Here is a 23,772-nt window from a genome sequence, read left to right as displayed (position 1 = left end):
ACAGAAAGATTGGTTGAAAGTAGAGCTAACCAGAGGGAGGAAAACTCTTTTCTTTTTTTTTTTAATGTAGACTTTGGTAAATTACTGCTGGGTACTTAGCAACATCCTTACAAACACATAACATTATTTTTGCACCTAGTTTCAAAACTTTGATTTCCAACAGAATCGTGAAGGATTATTTATTTTCAAAAACATTTTAAAATAAAGAAGACTTTTACCAAACAACTCCAACCCTGCCTGCATAGCTGAAATGCCAGGCCAAGTTTGACCATTTACTGGTTTGCCGGTATCATCTGCCGGAATGAGTTCATGAGCTGACAGTATTAAAATCTTGGATATGTTTCTGTACATAATTTTACAAATGTTGGCCATATAAGTAAAAAAGATAATTAGTGAGAATATTTCTGAACATTCTAAGATTGTTTGCATGTAAAATTCTTCTCATTAACTGGAATTCAAGCTTCAGTGAAAATGGTTTTAGGAATACTTCAGTGCCCAAACATATGAAAATTAATCCAAAATCACTTAAAATCTGACTTTAACTTGCTTTACAGAGTAGAATTCACTTCAAACTCAAGCCTACATAATTACTTGACACCTCTAAGTTCATATTTTTCACCACCTATTCACAAAGCCAGTGAGATGTTCATGTTCATTTAGTGGTATAATGGACTGAAAAGATCTTATTCATTTTTAATTTGGATATTATCTCGTCCTTCACGTGGCCTAGGATACCTAGATTGGGGGTCTATCTGTTTAAATACCCCAGCTTGTCCCATTGCCTGGTTGTTTCCACCATTCCCAGAGAAAGACCATGGGTTGGGATGAGCTCCGTTCTCCAATGACGGGCATGGGACAGCGTAGGTTTTCATGGTAACGGTGTTTCTGAGCCCATGTCTCTGCCTTCGTGAGGTAGCGCACACACTACCGTGCTGCATCCAAGATAAGACTTCAAAGTGATTGCCAGGTAACTCCAAATGCTTTCATATCTTTTAGTGCCAAATTAATTCTAGCATTGGAAATTAATTTCCTAGCGTGTTTTGGGAAGGAAGAGGTGAATTAATTACTGTGGGCACCATGATACCATCCAAAGTCTACAGTTAGTCGTTGGTTCAGATTAGCATGAAACCAGTTGTAATTGGGTTCCGCTTCTTTATCATTCAAGAGCTCTTTTACATGACAACAGGATATACGCATCTCCAAGGGATACCTTTGGCACTTCCACCGCTCTAATTTCTTTGCACACCCTTGTTCATTATTGAATCTTGGAAGCAAAGCAGGATATGGGGAGGTCTGTCCGTCTGCTTTATTTCACCTAAGCAAACTCTACGCTCCCTTGTTAGCACAGGAAGCATTTACAAAAGTTGTTTAAAGAGCAATTGCTCTTCTTCACAGGGGATGCTAGTCTTTGCTCTGAATTTAAATCAGGTTCGTGACACAGAAGGGAAACATAAGGCTTCTGAGCTATGTTTGTGAGCTGAGCACTGTGATGGGCTTCACGGTGCCTCAGCAGAAGGAGACCTCATTGGACAGGCTGGGTATTTAGGCAACTATATAGCCCCATATTGCTCTTCATCATTAAAATTGTGTACAGAAGACAGAATTAGGAGGTTTAAAAATACATAATGTAAATAAGTTCTGAATGCTGCCAAGTAAATGTAATTGTATTGCTGAAACTGGAGATCCTAGAGCCATATTGGTGAAGAAACCAAGACCTGTGTCTATGGGAAAGAATTTCATGAATACAGATTGTAGGTCAACAAGTGGTGTCTACACTGCCTGTACTTGTTTTTGTTGTTGCCATTACTTTTCCTGTGTGTTTTTCTATGAAGTCTCATTGTCTTTATTTGTCTTGACAGATGAGATCAGTAAATGTTACATTATCAAGTTTTATCTAAAAATGTCTTCCACTGATAACGCATTTATATCGTGTCATAATAGCTCTTTGTACCAAAGCACTGAGAGCTGGGAAAATCCTAGCTAGTGAGTAAGCTTGCATTTTTAAAGTAGTAAAAAAGTTCTTTGTTCTACAGCATCCTATTTTTAGAGTGAACTTAATTAAAGTGAGTAAGGAATTTTGAAATCTGGAATAGGAAGAAATGGGTCATTATTAATTATTATGTATATAATAAATCCAGGGACTGTGGTCTTTCTTCACAATGCATGTATGTCTTTTCCTTCCTCACAGGCATTTTTCATTACTAAATGACTCTACTCCCCTTCTCGAAGGCTCTGGCTTAGCGACTTACTGAACTGAGTATCTAGCTGTAAGCAGACGAGAAGGACATTTTTGGGCTTTTTCTAGACATTGTCAAGAGCATTCCTATGCTGAAACAAGCATAATGCCCTGTCAAAATCCAGTTTCACTAACCCATCTCTGCAGCCGCTTTTCCTCCTCCCAGTCCTTCAACACCTTCTCCTTTTCACCTGCTCCTTGTCAGTCTGCAGTCAAGGAACACACGTTTCTGTAAACGGGAAGGTAAGGTTTTCAGGACTGCAGAGAATAGTAATGTCCCCAGCTCATATTATTTGCAAGTGGTGTTCATATTCCCTAATCAATATAATTCAGCTTGTTTTTCCCCCTCCTGCCTCCTTTTCCTCCCTCTGACTCTTTTTCGGAGTCAGCATTCCTCTTGTCAAATGCTTTTTCTTTCCTGTTTTCTTTCTCCCCGTCACCCCCAGCTCCTGAGCTCCCCTGTGAGCTCCCTGACTTGGTTTCTTTCCCATAGATACTTTGTCCTGTTGTAAGTTCCCTTCTGCCAAATCGCCACCACTGCTGCTGCCATGCGTGTAAAACAACGTGCTGTGGGGTCAGGCAGGCCAAAACTGGCCCGTCCGTGTCATCTGGAGCCCCCCTTTGCTTCCGAGTCCCCAGGGAAGACAGTGCCCAGGTAAGGCAATGCAGAACTGCCTTGATGCAAACAGCTCATCTGTAATTCCTGGGCTTTGGAGTAGTAAGTATGATCTCTTCCAAATTGTACCACTACTTCCACGCCAGTTGGAGTTTAGTAATGTTTGAGCTTTCCACGAAGATTTCCTAAATCATTTGTTTTAACTATGCTGTGCTGGTAAGAGATTACTGTTACGGTTCTGGTTGTACAGGGATTACTAAACTATCAGGACTGGACTGGTCTGCTCTATTTGATATCCTGTTTTTGCACTTATAATTCTAGGATTATTCCCTGTGACATCCTGTCAAATGACTTCAGTTTGGACTCTTGTAAATTATGCCCCTTGGGTGTCTCTGAGTGCCTACAAATAGACAGAAATGTTCAGCAGTGATTAAAGCACATCAATATACTCTGTCAAGTAGCTGCCACATTTAAAACTACAGGTGGATAGATCTTAGCAATGGAAAAATTGGCTAAGTAAATAAATTATGCTGTTTATTTTTAGACTAGATAGGAGGACTATAAATATAATACCTATAACATTTATGCAATGCATTTATAGGAATGAAAAAGAAAATAAAGAGCAAATAACTCCTAGTAGAGTTTGTATTTTGCCTCATAAAACTCCAGTTTATTTTAATTGTATGTATTAACTACTATGTGACTACTAAAGCGTAAAAGTAAATATGAGAAGAAAGACAAGAAAATGTTTTTACTGCAGTCCAGCGTTAGCTTTTTTCACTTGACTGTTGGTTTTTCCATATGTGACTTAGGCAGTTGTAATGGAATAATGAGTAAAGAGACTATTATTACCAGCTTTCCGTAAAAGATGAAGTGTAATTCCTTCATAGGCTAAAATTTTTGTCAAATATCAGTCTCAAACCATTGACTTGAGTCTTCAAGTTTGTACCTGATGGATTCACAGAAAGGACTTTTAATTTGCTCTTACCTTGGATTAGAAGGAATTCTTCTGAAGTTACCCATGGAGAACAACTAACTGTTGAAGGGCAAGGAAAAAAAAAAATCTTGGAATTGGTTGTTTTTATCTCCAAAAATGTGCACAAATCTGTTGATAGATCCAGTGCTGAAGGCCATGTTTTGCATATGCAATAATGCATCCTGTCAACCCATCAACATACTTTAAAGAAGTGCATTAGTTTAGGAATTTTTGTGCTATGGTGCAGATTCTTGTTTGCTGACTTCTCCACGGGCGGACTGTAACTGTGTATATCTGTAGTGGCGGTGGGGGGATCTCGAGGAAGATCACTTCCAGAATTAAAAAGACTACCTAAGGGGCCATGTCGTTCGTTTACTTGTTCCTGCTTTTGGCTAAAGAAGGAACAACTTTGAAAAAAACCCTTTGCTTTGCATGGTCTGTCCAGGAATGTGTTGGCCATAGCCCTGCCTCTTGTTATGTTATTTCTCACTTTGGAGCTTTTAAACACAAAAGGAAAGGTGGTTGAGAAATAAAACTTTGTTGTGTTTCGGGTTTCTAGAGCCTGCTGCTGCAGCCCCTTACAGCAATGCGTTGTCACCTCTCTGCTGGAGTGATGTTCGGTTAGACACGAAGCCAGCTCTGTATTTGGGGCTGTTTACTGACTGAGTTCCAAAACCCCAAATTTTCAAACTGCTCTTAGTGAGGTTCTTTTTGTGGGGGAGAGGGGAGTGGGAGGACAAAAAGAAAGTGATTGTAGCCAAGTTTTAAAACTGGAGCCAAATTTCAAAAGCCCTTAACTTCAAGGGATGTGACTTCAGGTGCTGGTTTATTGTAGAGATAGTGGTTGGTGACAGGCAAGATTTAGATCTGTAGCCTCAATTTTGGAGTCAGGGCTTGGATTTGGTCTTGTAATTTAGACCTCTCTTTTTTTTCCATTTGTTATACGTGCATAAAACTTCTAAATGTTTTACTAAGGCACATACACATGCCATAAATACCTGCTGCAGACGTTCCCTGCTGCCTGTAGACACCAATATTAAGCTTGCCAACCTATTACTCTGATCTAGGCTTCACGATGACTGCTCAGATACGTTTAATTAAAATGATAGACTAGAGTTCAACCAAGAAGTGTTGAGATAATTTCATTCCATAAGGGAAGAAACAAGATTAAAATCCAGAAGGGACTCCCCTCCCTTTCCCATTTCTCCAGAATTACCATCAGCCATGAGATTATCTTAAGGGTTTCATGTAGATGCGTAAGCCAAAAGCGTGCCATGAACACCTACCCTCGAATGGAATGAATCTATCATTCATTCAAACAAACAAAACCCCTTCTGAGCCTAATATCCTTAGTGTCATCGTTAATTATAATATGCAATCATAATCATTTTGGAGGTAGACCTGGGGTTAATTTGGCCAAACAACTGCTGATCGCTAACAGTGGCCTATTCAAGTGTATGAAAATGATCCCCTGTAGTTCTTACATGTATGACGGAAGTAATATATTGTGTTCTTTTTTCCTACAGGCTGCGTGCCAAGGTATTAGTTTTCCCTGCGACTCTGATTCACAATAACTGGATACTTCTAGCTCTATCTTTTTTTATGAACAGGTGAATAGGAAATCGTTTTGGCATAAAATAAATAGGGAGAGGTGCTGCAATGGGTTGTCTCTGTGTTAAGGGCTTGCTGCCAGACTTTTTTTTTCTTTTTTTTTTTTTTTCCTGTTCTCTTTTTATAGCAGGCTTTGAAACAATATGTGGATTTCTTTTGTCAGAAGGAGAATGAAAAAGGGGTCTTTTGTGGCATTCAGTTGTGTCGCTCTCCTCCTACCTGTGCTGGCACTGTGCTGCTCCCCGGGAGCTTTGCTTCACTTGACAGTAGCCCGGTAAAACTGATCTTAGTGAAACCCCAGAAGTAGCAGAAAACATAGCAAAGTCTTAAATCAGCTCTGCTTTTGTGTTTGAGCGTCTGTACGGCAGCTAGGGCCTGTTACAGTATTTACGTATATGCTAAAGTACTTACAAAATGGAGGGGGATGTTCACTGAAAAATAAAAATAAAAGCAATATTTTTTTCTGTTTCACAGCTGCACAGAGTATACAGTTGTGAAGGCAACAGTTTTAAATGGTGAAACTTTAAAATATTCCTACAGTATTTGAGCAGATAGGCCTGCAGGATGCATGCTAATTAAATTAACTGGATGTCCATTGATTTGACCCCCTTTAGTGGCACCCCAAAATAAGATGTTTGGATGTGAAGTTATAAACAGAAATAAGTGGACGCATTAGGTTCCTTTCCACTGACAAATTAATAAGTGGTGGCCAAAATGACTTTAATAAAACAGCTGATTCTTCAGATAGTGGGAGGCTGAATAAAATTAGATGTGTAGAGCAAACATTTTTTTCCCCTATGTCTAAAGAAAGGTTCCCCAAATCCAGGCAACCCATCACACATTCTGGTTTTTAACTACAGTGAATTGAACTGGTTCAAAGTAACAGAAGGAAAAAATAAAATATCTGAATGATCATATTCATTATTTCTCGTTTCTGTTTAAGGATTATTGTCTGGGAGAAGGGAATGAGTAGATACTGCATCTCAAAGAAAGCTCAGGATGGAACAAGGTGGTAAGATGATGAAAGGTGAAAAAAGACATAGTTGGAGGATATTTCAATTTTAAAACATTATTGCCCATATACTAGTTTTGAGGAAATATGCATGGGCATGAATGTCTAATTTTAATGAAAGAAAAGAGTTTATTCACTCATAGGCAGTATAATGTAACATATTTTATAATAGCAAGAGCCAAGCATATGGTATTCATCATTAGCAGTAGCAACAGAAGCAGTTTCTGCCGGGCCGTGGCTGGATAACACCGCTCCAGCCCCGAGCCCCCGGCTCGCCGGGCTCCCACCTTCCCGCTGGCGGCGATGCCCCGGCACCGCTCCGGTGAGTGCCCACAGCTCCCAGCCTCCACACGTTGCCTGAGACTTCTGCCCCATCAGCTGCTCGTGCCTTCTTCCATTTCATCTTTGTGGTCTCCTCAATGAAACAAGTTCCCTAATTAACAGAGTTTTACCTTTGTTTGCCCCTTTCTCATACTACTGTTTGAGCTCTATTAATCTACAGGACTATTACGTCTATCTGAAGAAACACCATATGATGAAAAGAGGTTTTTATTTATTTTTCCCAACTCCTCTCTTAGTGATTGGCTGGGCAGCTCGGAGACCTGAATCAAAACCTGAAGCTCTTGGCTTACCGAAGTAGTAAGTAGTTTTTAAAGCATCTTTACCATTCGCTGTTATCATTATGCTTACATAGTACAACACCAGTTAAGCATTGGTTTGATAGTCACAGTGATCATCTGTATTTCTCTATAGCTTTCAAAATGTTCCTCTAAAATACAAATGCTTGGCAATACATCAGGATCGAGACAAATGTTTAATATCTATATTATTAATGGTAAAACTGAGATACAGCTTGTCTTAAGTGGCTAAACCCAAGTGCATTATGCTATGAGAGAGCTCTCCGAGCTGGGTAGCAGCCCCGCTAGGTCCCTATCGCACCAGTCTGTGCTGTTACAGCAGCCCAAATTTTAGCACCGCAGACACTTCAGTTCACTTATCAATGACTTTGGGTGGGCTCTTAGCAGTTATTGTGGTGCTATGTTGAATTACACTCGAGATGAGAGGAAGTTTATGCAGCTATTTGTATTCAGTTATCAAGTTGGTTGGCAAACCTTTTGTTGACCTGCGATGGATTTTGGAGTGAGAAAACTTGAGCTCTATGATTTATAATATTTGTAGAGGTTTAGAAATAGGAAATGAGACACATGTAGATGGCACAAAAAAAGAGTAGCACCTCTAACATTGAGTAGAAACTACAGAATAAAAAGGTGTGCAGTATCTAGTTGATGTGGTACACCCATCCAAACCATTATTACCTGTTAACATTCTCCTTTGCAACCCTTATTCTTATTAAAAGTCAGTTATTCCTCAACATCGAGCTTCCTTCTGTTCATTTCTGTATTCATTTAAGTTACTGAGTGTGATGAATCCAGCAATGGACTGGTCTGTGAGCACTCTATTGTTTTTGTCCTCAGAATTTCAATTCCGTTTGTACTTTCTTTTTACCAAATCCCTTGATATTGCGTAAAATATTGTTATGTTATGCTGTTACTAGATTGTGTCAAATCAGGAAAATAATTGGAAGCTACCATTCATCTCAGAATATTTTAATTAGTGGATTTCTTTATCTGTCTTAAATTACTAACAATTTCCTCCTTGAAACCAGAAAAGAATGGAGGACCTCATTAATTCTGTCTCTATATTGTGCTTTAGCACCTCTAGAAACATTAGTTTGTTACTGAAACATGAGTTTTACTTTCAGTACCATACATTTACATTCTATCCTCCTCCCCCCCGCCACCCCCCAATTTTCCATATGTAATACAATGCTTCTATCTTTTCTTTTTCTTTAAAGGCTGGTCCATAATGATGATACAACTATATGAATACTAATATCTGTATTTTGTATTCTCTACAGTGAAGGCAACATAATTTTTGTTCTGTAAATATGTACAACAGTTTATTACTTTTATTACTTTTATGAAATATTGGAAGAATGCAAAGATGAGAAGTTTAGTAGTTTGGTAAGAAAGCCAAAATCCAAACAATGCTTCAAAGGCTTTTAAAATAAATCTTTATGTCGGTGTTGACAAAACTGTGGATAATTCAGCTGAAGTGGTACCATTTGAAATGGATTTTCCATTGAGAGACGATTTCAAAAACACAATTACATTCATATTTGGCCAAACTGTCATCCTATCTGAGGCCACCTAGATGCAGAGCAAGCTGAATCCTCTTGGGCTAAATTAGAGCACCAGCCTCTACCCAGAGCCAAGGGACCTCTGGGATCCCTCAGGCTTCCAAGGAAGCTTCCCACTCACATGTAAGCTTACAGAGAAGTTGATGGAAGCTTAGGACTTTATTATTTATTCCATAGTACAACTCGTCTCAAATCCTTTGAGGTGGAATAATTTCTTAACTTCTGCTTTTGACCACTTTGCTCCCCTAAACTTGGATACCTGGTTGGCCAAGCCAAAGCGTTAGCCATTGCCTGACCAAGGAGTGAAAGTCATTAATACAACAAATTCATAGGCTAGGGCAAATTTTAGCCTTTTTTTTCTTTTTACGATAGGTCATTTCTCCTTCATTTCTTTTGAATTCCTTTGTGTTCTCAGTGCTTGTAAATATTTGTAAGGAACTAAACAGAACAGACTTGAGTTTTAACTTGAAAAGGAGGATGTGCTTGGTCCAGCCTCTGTGTTCAGGTGATGTTGAATGCTCATCTAGGACAACTCTTGTCCTATGATCCACCAAATAGGGTGGTAGCTTCTACCTGTCAGGTCCCCACCCTGCAACAAAGCAGGAGCAAGCTAATTAAGATAATCGATGAAATTGGAAATGGGAAAAAGGCTGTGGAAAGTGGGGAGGAGAAAGGTACAGGAAGGAGAAAAGGGAGTTCACTTGCAATTTGAAGAATACGACTTGCTATCTCTTCCTGCATCCTTTGCATGAAGGTGCCATGTTTGCACTGAGTTTGCTTCTCCTGGGCCTGCAGTTGCTGTTGGTGTCCTGGGGAGAGGAAGAGGAGGGTGGTGAAGCTGACAGGAGCTGAGGGGCTTCACTCTGCCCTTCTCTTGCCCCTGGGAGGTGGGGATGCAGCACCCTTGACTTTCAGACTGGTGGCTGCATGGGATGGGATGAGCACTTTGGAGATTTGGTAGGAGCAGGCAGATTTTACCAGTTTATGTTGCCAAGCTACATACCACAAATGTGTCTGTAAGCCTTGAGAAATAAATATGACTGCAGCTTTGTTTATAAGTGGCATAAAAACAACAAAGACAGCCAGTCAACCAGCTTTTATAAATTATAATTTTTAACTGAAACCATAATATGAGGTCAAGACTGCTGCTCTGATTTCCAGGAATTTATTTTTTTTTTAATTCACTGATTTTTACCTCTTCCTCCCTCATTCACTTTTCCCCTTGTTCAAATGCACAGAACAGAAAGAAATTAGGAATAAGGAGTATGATCCTTAAAGAGTAGAAAACAATAAGTTCAGATTAATTTATGTGGTATTTTAGCTCTTTGAGCAACTTTACATTTTCCTGAGGTAAAAGGTGTGCGGCCCTTTAGCTTCTGTCGCTGTATTTTGGGACTTCAGCTGGAGATGTGTTTGTGAGCAGCCAAAATGGCCTTCGCAGCACATGGGGGAACACAGATTTTAAATTAGGTGTTTAAATTAAAAAAAAAAAAACTAATAACAATTCTACTACTGCTGTAAAATTATCTCAAAGTCAAAGGTGCAGTGCTTGCATTACTGCCATTGGTAGTAGATGGAGGAATTTGTACGAACTTTTACCAATTAATCTTAACTGTTTATTTAAATCGAACAATATTTGCTTTTGTTGTTTATCATGCAGATGTCGTCCCTTAGATATTTTTTCTTTTAAGCTTTAAAAGCTTTTATTGCCACCTAATCCCTTTAAATGTACTGTATATCACATTTATGAAATGTATTGGTACCAGAAAGAAGCAGACGACTTTGTTTTTAAACAAAGACCCCAGGATAAGGGGCAATGTTTTTCTCCTCACAGGTGATGGAGTACGTACAAAGAATGCAGCGGATAATGGCAGTCCTGTCCTCTGAACAGATGGTGATGGTCCTGTTGCTAGGATAAGGCCTGAAGAATTTAGTTTTTAATTCCACATTATTTGCCTCAGTGCCATGAATATCCCTAGGTTTCCTCAGGCAAAAATACAACAAATACACAGAAAGAGAAAGAGAAGTGACATGCGGATAGAAAAGGAGACAGAGCACGGGAAAGGACTGGAGCCAGGTCAATAGAAGCTTTTGGGAAAATGTCTGCTCAGCTGTCTGCAATCACCTGGGTTTGAAAGGCAGGCAGGAAGGAAGATTGGTTTGGCATGAGAACGAGGCCTTTGATGCTTTAGATACCACAGAGAAAAATACGCATTTCTTCCCATTAGAAGTCTGTTGACTTTCCTAATTAAGATAAACATGTTTCTGAAGAAGTTAGCTCTCACAGTACTACATTTGTAAAAACAACCATGCTTTTAAAATATATACACAGACAAGGACGTGTGCCAAGAACTAGTGCTGGTGTGGTCTTACAAATCACTTTACAGGAATATTTTTAAATCATTGCCTTATTTAAAAGTGAGCGAATTTCATTCCCTCCAGTCAATTAAATATCTAATTTCAACTCAAGTAGATAATAACCAAAGTATTTTTATATAAATGAATGAACAGTTAGAAAACTGTTAAACACACAGCCCTCAAGCATGAAAAATATATTCGTTTAACTGTTTTATTCTTTTATCGCTAATTTACTACAGAGATTTTGCACTTACATCATCTTGGTTTGTGGCACTGGGGGAAAGAAATCTTATTTCAAAAAGATTAATTCAGATTGAAATTCTCAGGGATCCCTATGCCACCTGAATTATTCCAGCAACCACATTATGTATGTGGTGGACAGTGCTGATTGACAGTTGTGGTTTTCCCACAACGGCTGTTTCATGAAAGAAGCCTGTGAAAACTTCCAGTGACCCAGTCCCCATAACAAAGCACATGCAAAATGTCAAAAAAATGTGTTGAATTCATAAAAGGACGTGGTGCCCGTGCAGAGGTGCAATGCCTGAGGTTTGGGGGATTAATTGTAATATTCTACCCTTCCTAGGTGTTTGCACAAAGCCAGACAGTATCAAGTGATTTAAAGGAAGCCCCCATATCGTTCACTACCATTGTCAGATGCTCTGTGATCGGTGAGTGTCCCGTTGAAATTGTTGATTCCATCTCCATAGCAGTTCTGCTAACTGGGATGTGATCCGCGCCATCCACGTTGTGATCTATCACAGAACGATGTACTGAAAAAGAAATCACACGATGCAAACATCTCATATTTTGTGCCTGAAAATAAGTTGAGAAAAATCTAGATGAGAGTATATGGGACAGAAAACATACTGTGTGCCAAAATACACCATACACGTTATTTATGTGTGCATGTGTGTGTGCATACATATGTATAATTCATGCTTTTATCGTTAAAAATCAACAAAATTTCATTTTATCAACAACAAAGGAAGTTATGCTTCAGTAAGGGTTTCAAAATTGGCTCGGTTGGAACAGACACATTTGCAGGTCTTCAAACGGTTGCTGTTTTCATTATGTGTCCAAAAATATTCATAAGTAATATAAGATGGATCAGAATTTATTTATATTAAACTGTCCAGGTACCACATTGTCTTGGAACCTCATAATCTCCAAACAGGCAAGCGAACACATTTTCCCCTCTTACTAATACATTCTATCTTTCCAATAGCCCCTAGCACTCCTTCACTTTTTACCTCAATCTCTCTGGAGAGATTGGCAATCAGTTCATAGACTTTCTTCTCCCACCATCTTCAATGTCTTGAAAAAAATCCAACCATCTGTTTTGTTTTCTCCCTTAGTGCTTATAGATGCTACCTGGCTGTTCTCAATTCTCGTTCTTCTGGGGCACAGTCGCTTGTTCTACCACATTCAGAGAATTAATAGACTTTTGCGTAACATTAGGTGTCCATAAGAGAGATGTCCCAGACGCAGACAGCATCTATCTATCTACATAACTCTAAAAGTTAGATGTCTTAGTGAGGCTGCTGAGTAGACGTGTTCTTCAATCTATTGTACAAAATGATGAGGTGAATTTGGTTCACAGCCCTTCATAAATAAATAAATAATAATACCTCCTGAAACTTGATCAGAGATGAAAGAAACCATTTCCTTCAGAGAGCGAGAGAAGTGGTTTCCCATGCCGTGTGCTTTATGATACACACAGAAGCCTTTGTGGCTCATGTTGTTTATCCTTCATATTGTAAGGAGGAGTCAGACGCATGCCTTAAAATGAGATAATGTGTCACTTCTGACATTTCTTTTTTTCTATAGCTTGTGTTCTTTCTTTTAAATACTGGCTGTTCTTTTAGAAGCCCGTTAAGAAGGAAGATATGTGTGCTTGTCCTGGTTTCAATTCTTGGTTCATAAAGTATCATACACTGTTATCTTTTTAGATTATCAGAATGGAATCTAAATTAGAAAATACTTTATTTCTTAATCTCACCAAGATTTGATATGAATTTCCTTAAAAGTAAGCTGAGTTTGCTTTCTAATCTTAGACCATTTTTTTCATACAAAAGCAAAAGGTGCCAGTAGCACAACTACCTCATGTAATGAAACACATAGATTTCTCTTCTACTTATTTTATTTCTCACATTCATCATTCATATGTAATGCCACAGGCATTTGACTTCTTAATTCCCTATATTGAATAGAAGAGGCATGCACAGCATGCACTCCACTTTAATGACTTGTAATTCTTCTTCATTGATGACATACTTTTTCACCTGAAAAAACTTGTGGTGCAAAACTTCCTCTCACATCTGCGATGTAGTCAGTATCCTTAACAAGGTGGTGATGGCTGAAGAGCTGAATGCTTGGAAAGTGTAAGGTGCTAACCTTAAATGCTTCTTGATTTGAGAGGAGAATATTGGCCTAAAGGTTTTTTTGTTGAGATATATATATTTTTTTTTTTTTTCCCTGTAGTTGAACCTCAGTCATTGACTTATCTCCTGTTGGCTCTAGAGCATGCCTCTTTGCTTTGTCATTCTCCTTTTGTGAGCCAAATTTCAAGTAATACATAACTCTCTCACCTTAAGCTAATTAGCGTTACTCTACTGAATAGGTTTGCCAATTATATTTTTCAACAAAAAGGTTTCACAGGCTTCAGCAGGACTAGCAGATCATATGAATGACAAATGACAGTCTGACGTCAGTATTTTTAGCTAAGATATGATGGACTAAACATTACCCTGAACACAATTGTTTACAAATATCTCATAGGAGTGTCACACTTAGTGTTTGCTGTTTGTAATAGCTTAAGATTTTGGAATAAAATATTCTGTAGAACTGGAAAGCATTAAGGCCATTATAAAAACATTGCACCTTTCCAGATTTTCAAAGCACTTGAGAAACGTTTACCAACCTTCGCAGCCCTGAAGCTTGGGTAGTCTTATCTTTTATTGATTTCCCAAATGGGTAGGCTGAGACATTGAAGAGTTACGGTTTGCTAACTGTGAACACTCTGATAGCCAAATGCGACGTCTGCAGGAAAACAAAAATTGACACTGAATTTCCCCTCTAACTATTACAGAGAAACCTTCTGGAGAGTTTCCCTCTGACACTTTCAGGAAAGCAGAGGAAAAGAGCACAGAGAGAGATGAAGTTGCCTGGTTATTCAAGGAGAGCACGCCTGAATGAAAACAGGAGAATGTGGAGGTGGTTTACAATTAAATTCAACTCCAGAGTAGAGGAAGAATATCTTTTCATTCAAAACTTCCTCAAGGCGTGTGTCCTTCGTGGAGAAAAGTGGAGTGTGGATAGAGGGGAAAAAGATTTTCAGAAGAGGGGAGGGCTAGGGAGGAGAACAGGTCCAGTTTGGTTCCCCGTTTAGGCTTCAGCCGAGGCACTAGCCGATGAAAGGTGTGAAGAGTGAATGCAGAGATTTTTGAACAGTGTTAAATCTCTGCTGTCTTAGTAGTGTGTTTACTGGGGTCCTCTTTCTCTCCTGAGGTATGAGATCCTCTGAAACCATTTACTGCTTGGCAGTGACCTCTCTGTATATGGCTTCTTTGTGTCCGTGACTCCAGTATTGTAAAACCACAGCTGTCCTGCTATGAAAAGGCTTTATTCATTGTCAGGTGTGTAGTGAGGAGGAGGAGAGGTGGATGTTATCCAGATACTGGTCCTTTTCATTGTAACATCAATTTTTCAGGAAGCTCCAAGAAGTGAAAGAAGTTATACTTGAGTGAGTGCAATGATCATGAGAAAATGAGAATTATTCTCTTGATGAATGGTGATTTAACCTTAGCCTTTGTAATATCCTTGAAGTTTTCCTTTGGAATATATCCTAAAATATTAAAAAAAAAATAACGGTACACGTTGCAAAAGATCTTCAAATATTTCAGCATAGAAGTACTTATGTCTGGGAGGGGTTTCAGAAGTCATCTAGTTCCAAATCCTGTCCCAAGGCAGGAGCAGCTCTACCTAAATTGTACTTTGGTTGTCAGGTGTTTTTTCCCCTTGGAAATTTTCTGTTATTTTTATAACTTTCAAATAGTTCTTTTTTTTTCCTGCCTCTGAAGATCTTAATGTATTTAGTGTTCTGATTTCTCTTTAGTAGTTAGAAATGTCTCAGAAAGTGGTTATTAATAAATCATTAAAGGTTTGCATCTCATTTAATTTCCTTGCTGCTCTACTACTCTGTATTTTCAACCATAGTACAAAGTCATTCTGAAAATATAAAGAGGATTTTTTTGCAACTGAGTCAAATCTAAATGATGAGGGCAAACCTACAGTGTTTTTTTTTTTTTTTTACCTGTAATACTCTTTATTATTCAAGCTATTTGCTTAGATAAAAGATTTCTTAGCCTCATCTTGTTTCATCTGGCATCTATGAGAAGGAATAATCGTGCATGCAGGGCTTTACAAACTGCCTATCTTGAAGAGAATATGGAGTCACTTCACCAATAGGGCTTTCCTGGGAATAGGGAATAGCAAGGTTGAATATAACGCTTGATAACTACAGATATTTTCAGTAGCACCAAAGGAGGTATGGGAAGTGATGAAAAAACTCATGAAAGGTAAACGGACTATAATTCATACTAAATATCTCCCTTTGTGCAGAAGCTCTTTTTAAATTACTCAGATAAATGAGCTCATTTATGGAATATTTTGTACTGCATGAACTTATATGGGCACCTGTCATGTATATATATTTTTAATACTGAACTCATATAGATGGCTTAAAGTCCCCCTTGCCCTTTAGTAAATTTAAATCTCCCACAAAGCTGCTGTACAGTAGTCATAAAGAAACATTTATGGTTCAACATAATTTCCCTTCATTTCTTTTTCTCTTTCTTTAAAAAAAAAAAAAGGCAGTTTAAAAGTAATAAAGCACTTCCTTCTGTAAATCTTTGATCTTTTTTCTTCCTAAGGGAAGATTAATTTGTAAATATGCTAATGGATTTGTATAATATGAAACCTTCATAAGAAAAACTACATTAGTTCATATGAATGAACACATCTATCTTATTCAATTTATAAACTAATGGCTGAGAGCATCAACACCACGTTCTGCTCGGTCTCATGTCCAAAATCACTGCTTGCATTTCTAAGACAGCATAGAATTTTACAAGAAAATGTGCTAAATCAGACCGATTTTGCAGTCCCTGACTCTTTTTTTTTTTTTCTTTTCTTCTTCTTTAGTTGCAATAGTGATGTTCCACCTCCTCTAGCTAGATGAACATCCTGCTCTGAAGAAATCCAATGTGATGGGAGTTGCATTATGTGGACGTAAGGCACCCAGCTGCATGTCCTCCTAAAGAATCCTGTTGGTTTCCAGCAAGGTGATGAGCGTGCCAACTCAGTGATCACTCAGGCAGACACCCCCAGAAGCTGCAGGACCAAGGCTGCTGTGATAGCTAAGTGTTCATTCGGATTGCTTACACGAGCTGAGAAGTTGACCCTAGCCGGCACCTCGCTGGGATAGTGATGCTGCCTTTTTCCCTCCAGCTAGAAGTCTTGGAGGACTTTGGTCCTACCAGTGTCTCCCTACTTCCCCAGCCATTGTGGCTGCAGTGGGGGCAAAACTGACCTCCTTGCTCCATGGCAGGAGGGGAAGGGATGTAGGCAAGGTCTCCATTGGGGGGGATTCACCCCCAATGGAGGTGCAATGAAAAGTGGTTCACTGGAACCTCCTCTTCCTCTTGTTTACATCCTGGGTGCCTTCAGGTATTGCAGAGCTCCCTCCTCATTCCCTTTTGCTCCCCGAGCCCGCAGTTTACCTCCTTCCTTGCTCTTTCCTTGCTTTGATTTATTCCGGTACTTAGCTGAGAAGCCAGGGAGGACTGAGATTTGCTTCCAGTCTTGCCAGCCAGTGGGGCCGGGCACCTCTACCACGTTCCTTCTGGAGAGAGAAGAGTGGGAATGGAGGTGGAGAGGGCGGGTAGAGTCTACTGTCTCCACTCTTTCCTTTCTGCCAATGTCTCTTTTCTATTTAATTTTTGCCATGCTCTTTCTCTCCTGGTTTCCCTTTGCCTCTTTCCTTTCCTGAACCAAACAGTACTAATAGAAACTTGGCACCGTATTAGATCAAGCAGATCTAAAATCAAAGTCTGTGTGTTGATCTGGCGGGGCTGTGCAGTGTGACTGTATGGTCACCCCGTGGCACCCGAGCCCACAGGGAAATGCTGCTCTTAGCCATGGGCTCATCTCTCTGCCTCTCCACATGGAAGAAATTAGTGTGTTTTGGTTTTAATCCCTTAAATATATGGTATATATTTTAACAAAAAGAGTGCGGGGAGGATTTAAGTTGATTTTGAAATTAGCCTTAATTTTGATCCAATTCTGTCTGCAGAATGAAGCTTAGTGCCGGAGGAGTCTGAGTGGTGACCCTGAACCTCTAAGCTTTATACGGGCATTTTTCACCATCGTAGGCCTGGTTTATTAAGGTAAGGATAGTTATCCTGAACTTCAAGCCAGCATAGTCAATGAAGGACTTGTTTGATGTGCTTGTGGTACGCAGGGCCGAGGAGGCGCGTCGTTAGCGGCTTCAGCGGCGGTGTTTTCCCACGGGCTGACAGATTTGTGTCCCGCTCCATTGCATGGCTTTCATCCTGCTAGCCATAAACAAAAGGTGTGCATTTCTTCAGGCGTGGAGCTTACCAAGACGCCTGCCCGCCGTCGTCCGACCGCTTCCCTCATTAGATGCTATCGCGCTTCGGATAAGAATAGAATCGTAATGCGTACCTTAAGGCTGGAGAAGAAGGAGCACATGGAGGGAATCCACAGCTGGTTTATAATGGGGGTGGGTGGGAGGGAAGTGTCAAACACTGCTCAGAATAGATGAATATTATAAAGGGGCCTGGAAAGATCAGAAATAAGAGAGATTCAGATCTCTTTCTTTTTTTTTTTTTTTTTTTTCTTCTTCTGTCCAGGAAATTCTTTCCAGTGCTTCTCAATAATAGTGGGGACAGAGGGCGAGCAGACCAAAACTGGTAGGAGAGACTTAGTGGTTGTAACGAACAGAGCTTCAAACATGAGCCTGCAATGTGATATAGTCTGTTCTCTTTTTAAAAGAAAAGGCGGGGGGCTGGAGGGAGGTTTAGGCTTTTCCTAGCAAAGTTTTCTTCTCAACAGTCAAAAATAATAGAAAGTAGACATAGAAGAGATCTGTTAATTGATCTTGTCCATTTCTTGCCCAACACAGGGTTATTCCCTGCAGCATATTTACTAGTGCTGAGTTCAGCTTTGTTTTTAAAACCTCCGCAGTGACAATCTCCCGAGGGAAGTGGTGAAAGCCTGACTCTACAGCCTACTACATCTCCTTGTCGATCTGCTTTGCAGAGGGAAACTCTCACAACCAGGAAATATTTTCTGACGTTCAGCCTACCTCCCCCCCCCTTTTTTTTTTTTTAATTCTGTCTTATTAATTCTATTTATACTCTTCTGTATCATCCAAAATAATGTCCTTCCAGGAGCACACCACGAGTTAGCTTATAACACCAAAAGGCTGCATTCTTGAGAAAGAAGAGTTTTGCCTCATGTTGAGACTCTCAATCAAAGTAAATGCATAATTTAACTATCTGACCCGTTGCTGGCCCATAGATAGCTGTTAAATAACCACCTTAACTGCAGGTAGAAGTTTTGAGTTGGCTACCTGCATTATCCCTGCCTTTAAAATTGAGATATTCTGCATGAAAAAGATCCAAGAAATCAGTAGTGTGAATCCTTAGCATTTTAAAAATTTATTTTCTGATCTGGATATTTTTCTTGCTTCACATTATCAATAGATGCCTGTCTGCAAAGCATGTCCTTTTTCATTGCCTTTTCTCCCCCCTCTCCTAATCCTAGCGCTAGATCGTGATTTGGTCAGGGTCCTATTTAAATAGTTTTGGGGTTGCCAACATAGTGTGTTCTGATATTCAGATCTCATAATCCAATTTTGAAATTAAAGAGCTTGGGGCAAAAACACTCGCACAACTGAAATGCATGTTTTTGAGCACTGAGCCAGTGTTTTCTTAAGAAAAATATACCAAATCTCCTCTTTCTCTTCCCAATTAATATAACAAACGTCATGTGCAAAATCTTCCTTTTTAACTTGCGCCCCGTATGAGGACAACAGACAGCGGAAATTTAAGCTGGACTATGATTTCAGGCAAGGTATCTGAATTCCAGCTGAATGCAGAAAATATGCAGAATAGCAACTGATTTATAGTGTCTCATTTGCTGTCTTAACAGAATGATGTTCTCTGCATTCCCAACAATAAAAGCAACAGCAAGGAAGAAATAAGTTTGGTTTTTTTTTTCTTCTTTTTCTCTCCCTGTCTCCCCCCCCCCCCCCCCCCCCCGAGGTTTTTCTCTCCTCTGCCCAAGTCATTATTTTAAGTTTCTCAGTATTAAATCTAAAGGTTCATCAACTCACATCTTTACAGCTCTGTCTTTCTGTATACAGGACCCTGTCTGCCTGTTTCCTCTATTGCACTATTTTGTTTGTACTACTGTAATCATTTTGCTGGCCCAGATCTGTGTGGGTGTGCTGGCAGCTTTACAACAAAGTTACATGGGAACTGAGTTAAGGTTGAATATTTATTAGAAGAAGCCATCTGGCGTCAGGCTGTCTGTACAGGGGGGCTTATTTCTTTAGTAGTCTCTCCTTTTTCTTTCTAGCTCTTCCTCCCTCTCTCTCCGTTTCTCATTTACACGCCGCATATATGTGAAAAGTGGAACACACATCTTGACATATTGATTTGATTCTTGATATTTATAGCAATTAACCCTGCTCGTGTGATTATCCTCATCCCCTCGTCCCATACCTCTATCTCTCTCTCTCTCCCCCTCTTTCCCCGTGGCGGGGGATGCTCGGGGCTGGTTCCCGCGGTGGCAGCCCCACGGATGCTGCAGGGCTCCCGCCGCAGACCCTTCCCGCTCGTGTTGTTTCCCATAGGGTCCGGGCAGCTATAGCTTTGCTTAAACATCCCTCTCTTGCTCCTTCCACACTTTCTCTCCTCCAGCTCGTGAGCTCATAAAAGAGTGCTGCGCTCCGAAAACTCCCGACTCACCATATTAAACAAACTAGCCAGCAGAAGAGTGTCCGTGCTATTTCACCATTTGTATGACATAGCCAGGCTTCAAAGTGCAGCACTAAATTGCCAAAAGATGTTTACTTTACTTGCTTAAGAGCTCCTCGTAATTCAATTGTTCTCTCTCCCGCAGTAGAAACACACATGCATCCTGAGAGCCGTGCTCTTGTGAGCTCCCACTAGTTATTTACCCACGGGGTTTCCTCCGTTGTTTTTTGCAGAGTCGTTGACTTTTTTTTTTTTTCAGGGGCTTATGGCTCAAGGTAATTTGTTTTTTCTGGGGTGCTCAACTGCAAGGACCTTGAAAGATACAGCTGTCTGGCTGCCTTTTGTTTTTTTCCCCAATGATAGACATATAGTGGTTTTTCCAAAAGAACTTTTTTTTCCTTTTTTTTTTTTTTTCTTTTAAACACGCACGAAGCTGGACATCCAAAATTGACGGTCACCTTGGAAAACCTTGACCTATTTTTCCTAGCAGGCCAGGGAAGCTGATGCAGTCTAGCTGGCAGCCCTTTCCCACCGTTCCTGACTTTTGTAAGTTAATATTCCGACCTCGCAGCCTTGCGTAACCTCCTTGTTCGTCGGTGTGGTGGTTTTGGTGGCGATGCCAGGTGGGAGAAGGGGAGCACTGGGCAGCAGAGATTCTTTCCACTGACAGAAACAGTGAGTCACTACTGTCCTGTGATTATTCCCTGGCCTTTTTTGCAAAAGGCTGCCTGCAGGGATGAAAGGAAAGTCCTTTCTCCATGACCTACGTTGGGGGTTAGCAGCCTACCCAGCTCCAGCAAAGCGTAACACGTGGGCTGATTTTGAGCAGCGTAAAGCAGAGAACGAGGGCTGTGAGCCGTGGTATCTTGAAGGACACAAACCTGGGAGAGATGGTGGCTCCCAGCTTCAGCCTCCCACTACTTTTCCAGCAACTGCTGCCCCACGATACCACTGGTCAGATGATTGGCAGCATGTTATCTCTTCCCCTAGGTAGTGTCTCTTGGCTTGTCCTGTCTTTCGATATGTTTAATCTGGGAAAGAAAAAAATAAGGATTTTTCCATGCCGTGTGCTAGGATGGCTGAATAACTGTGTTGCTTGTGGGAAAGGGATGGGGAGTAGACCAAGGAGGTGGTCCAATGTGGGAGCAACGTGAGGAGGAGGAGGAGGTTGCTGTGAGGGGCAGGTGATAAAGGAGGCTGGAAAGAGGTAGCTGCTGAGCTGACCTTCCTCTTTAAGTGAAAGAGGTTGCTCATCTTAATTAACCCAGTTATTCTTCCATTCACAGTATGGAAAGGGGCAAGACAAGTCCTCTGGTGAGCACCAGTGGTCTTAGTTCATGACTCTCTAGCAAAATAGGAGAGGAAGAAGGTGAATTATGTAGGCTTTGTTTTACATGCCCTATGCACAGTGAAGCGAGCCAGCCCTGGATCTGAAGCCTACCGAGACTTTTGCTGCCCAGCAGACTGGAAGAGTTTTGTTTAAGTCATGGGGCAAGAGACGTTGACTTTATTACCGCTCTTACTCTGTTTGTCCTTTGGCAAGACACTTGAGTCACCTTGTCTCACTTGTAAAAACATAAAGATAATTACCTTCTCCTAGAAGTATTGCAAATTAAAGATTGCTATTGGTAGTAAAATTCTGTGAGATGCTTGGAAGAAATATTGTGCTAAGGTGTATAGCTTGGTCTCCCTTGTCAGACCTGTCTGGCAGCTACGCTTTTTCACTTATACAAAATCTACTTTATGCACAAAAGAACAGGCTGAACTGTTAGTTACTGGTCTGTACAAAATAATAAAAAGGGTTTTGAATTCAGTTTTGCTTTAAAGCTTGTTGCACTTATCAACTTTCCACGGTCTCTGGACAGGCAGCATAAGTATTAATCTCTGATAAATTATGCCAGCGCTCGCCCCGGGTTGGCGTTACACAGACCAGATAACGCCGGAGCAAGGAGAGTAACGGGGCAGCAGCTTCTGACGAGGGTGAGACAGCAGCCGTGAGACGGGATGAGCATTCAGGATGGAGCAGGACATGGGAGAACATCGGTGCCAGATTGAGTATGTTAAGCAGTGAGTACTGTCACCAATTAAAATAACCATAAAAAACCCAGACATTCCTCACTGAAATAACTCGTAACAGATCCCGAGCGCTGCGTTACCTTTCAGCAGAGCTCTGCGAAGGAGCCGTGGCCTCTGCAATGCGTAGATCTGATCTGGAAACGCTTGTTCCCATCTCCCTTCCCAGACCACACCATCTCATTGTTGTTACTCCGTGCCACGGCTCTTCTGAGGCTCTTTCTCCATCTCTAAACCCTGCGCAGCTTTTCAGCAAGCCCTTCTCTGGTGTCCCCCTCCCTCTCCACTAGCAGAGATGCTCCCAGAGTATAACCCTTCTGGCTGACTTGGGGGTAACTCCCGAAGCTGGTGGCTGGCAGCTTCTCCTTGCAGCTCTCCTGTCCTATTAAAATACCAAATTTGGCCCGCTGTGCTCCAGGCACGGGTTGGGAAGTTTTCCAGAGCAGACGTAAGGGGAGCTAGAAATGCAAACCAAGAAAGCAGGACCACCTGAGGTCCTCCCCATGTCTCCTTGGAGAAGACCCCTTAGTCCTTTGCTTAAAAAAAAATTACACTTGGGAAACCCCAGAGCAGCAAATCTAACATGTAAGCACAAGGTAAGGGAGCGTGTCTTTTAATGTGTGCCTGCAAGCCGACAAATAACTTGTTTTTCGGTACTAGAAGAGAGTTAAGTACTTTAGATTTATCTGCTTTCATCTTTCCAGGTAGTCATTTAAAAAGTTTCAGTTCAGCCTTTTTTCTGTTTGAGAATAGCAATCAAATTTACCTGTAGCCAAATTTATTACAATAGTTTTTAAACACACAAGTGTAAAAGCATTAGCATGTATTTGAATGAAAAATACAAGTTGAATAATAATAACAAAGCAAAATACAGACTTCAAAATATGAATCCAAGCACTGTGATTTATCTTGGAAGAGGAGACGAGTATCTGAATTGTAGTAGGAACACGTGGCCCCTGTGGTGGAGCAAACTCGTCCTCCCAGCCCAACGGTTATTCAGAGAAAGAGCCAAGTGACACAATTTAAATAACAACTCTGCTAAAATCCTCATTGGTTTAGTATTTTGCAAAAGGGGGGTGAGAATATGACAAAAATGCATGCATTTTGAATTTTTAAGTATGAAACATATTAATACGAAATCCAGCATATACAATATCCATATTCTGTTCTAGTGAATATTTTTTACAGCAGTGAAACACCTTTAGGACCCTAAAATTAAACTTTTTGGATGTCAGTTGAGGACCTTACCATTCACTCATGCTGCAGGCTTCCACCACGCAACTTTTTTTTTTTTTTTTGGGGGGGGGAGGTCTTATGTGGTTTTGTGTGTGGTGTGACTTTTTTTTTTTTGAGACTATATTAGCTGCTTTAAAATTCAGTCACTGTTCAAAATAGCTGCTTCTCTAACCCTTGCCCTATGGCTTCAGCGTGCACATAGGGGGAAAAAAGCATTGTGCATCAGCTGTGCGTTTGTGCTACCAGTGCGGCTGCACACACGTGTGCCCACACACGGGGTCTCTCTGCCTTCTTGTCCTTTGTGGCTATGAACAAGGGACGCTCTCGTTTGGGAGGGGGGCTTATTAGCCATTTTCCGGTATTGCCAAAACAGGCGTGCTACAGATAAG

The sequence above is a fragment of the Calonectris borealis genome, chromosome 6, assembly GCF_964195595.1.
Source record: "Calonectris borealis chromosome 6, bCalBor7.hap1.2, whole genome shotgun sequence".
In the NCBI taxonomy this organism is placed as follows: domain Eukaryota; kingdom Metazoa; phylum Chordata; class Aves; order Procellariiformes; family Procellariidae; genus Calonectris; species Calonectris borealis.
This window is presented reverse-complemented; position numbering follows the sequence as displayed.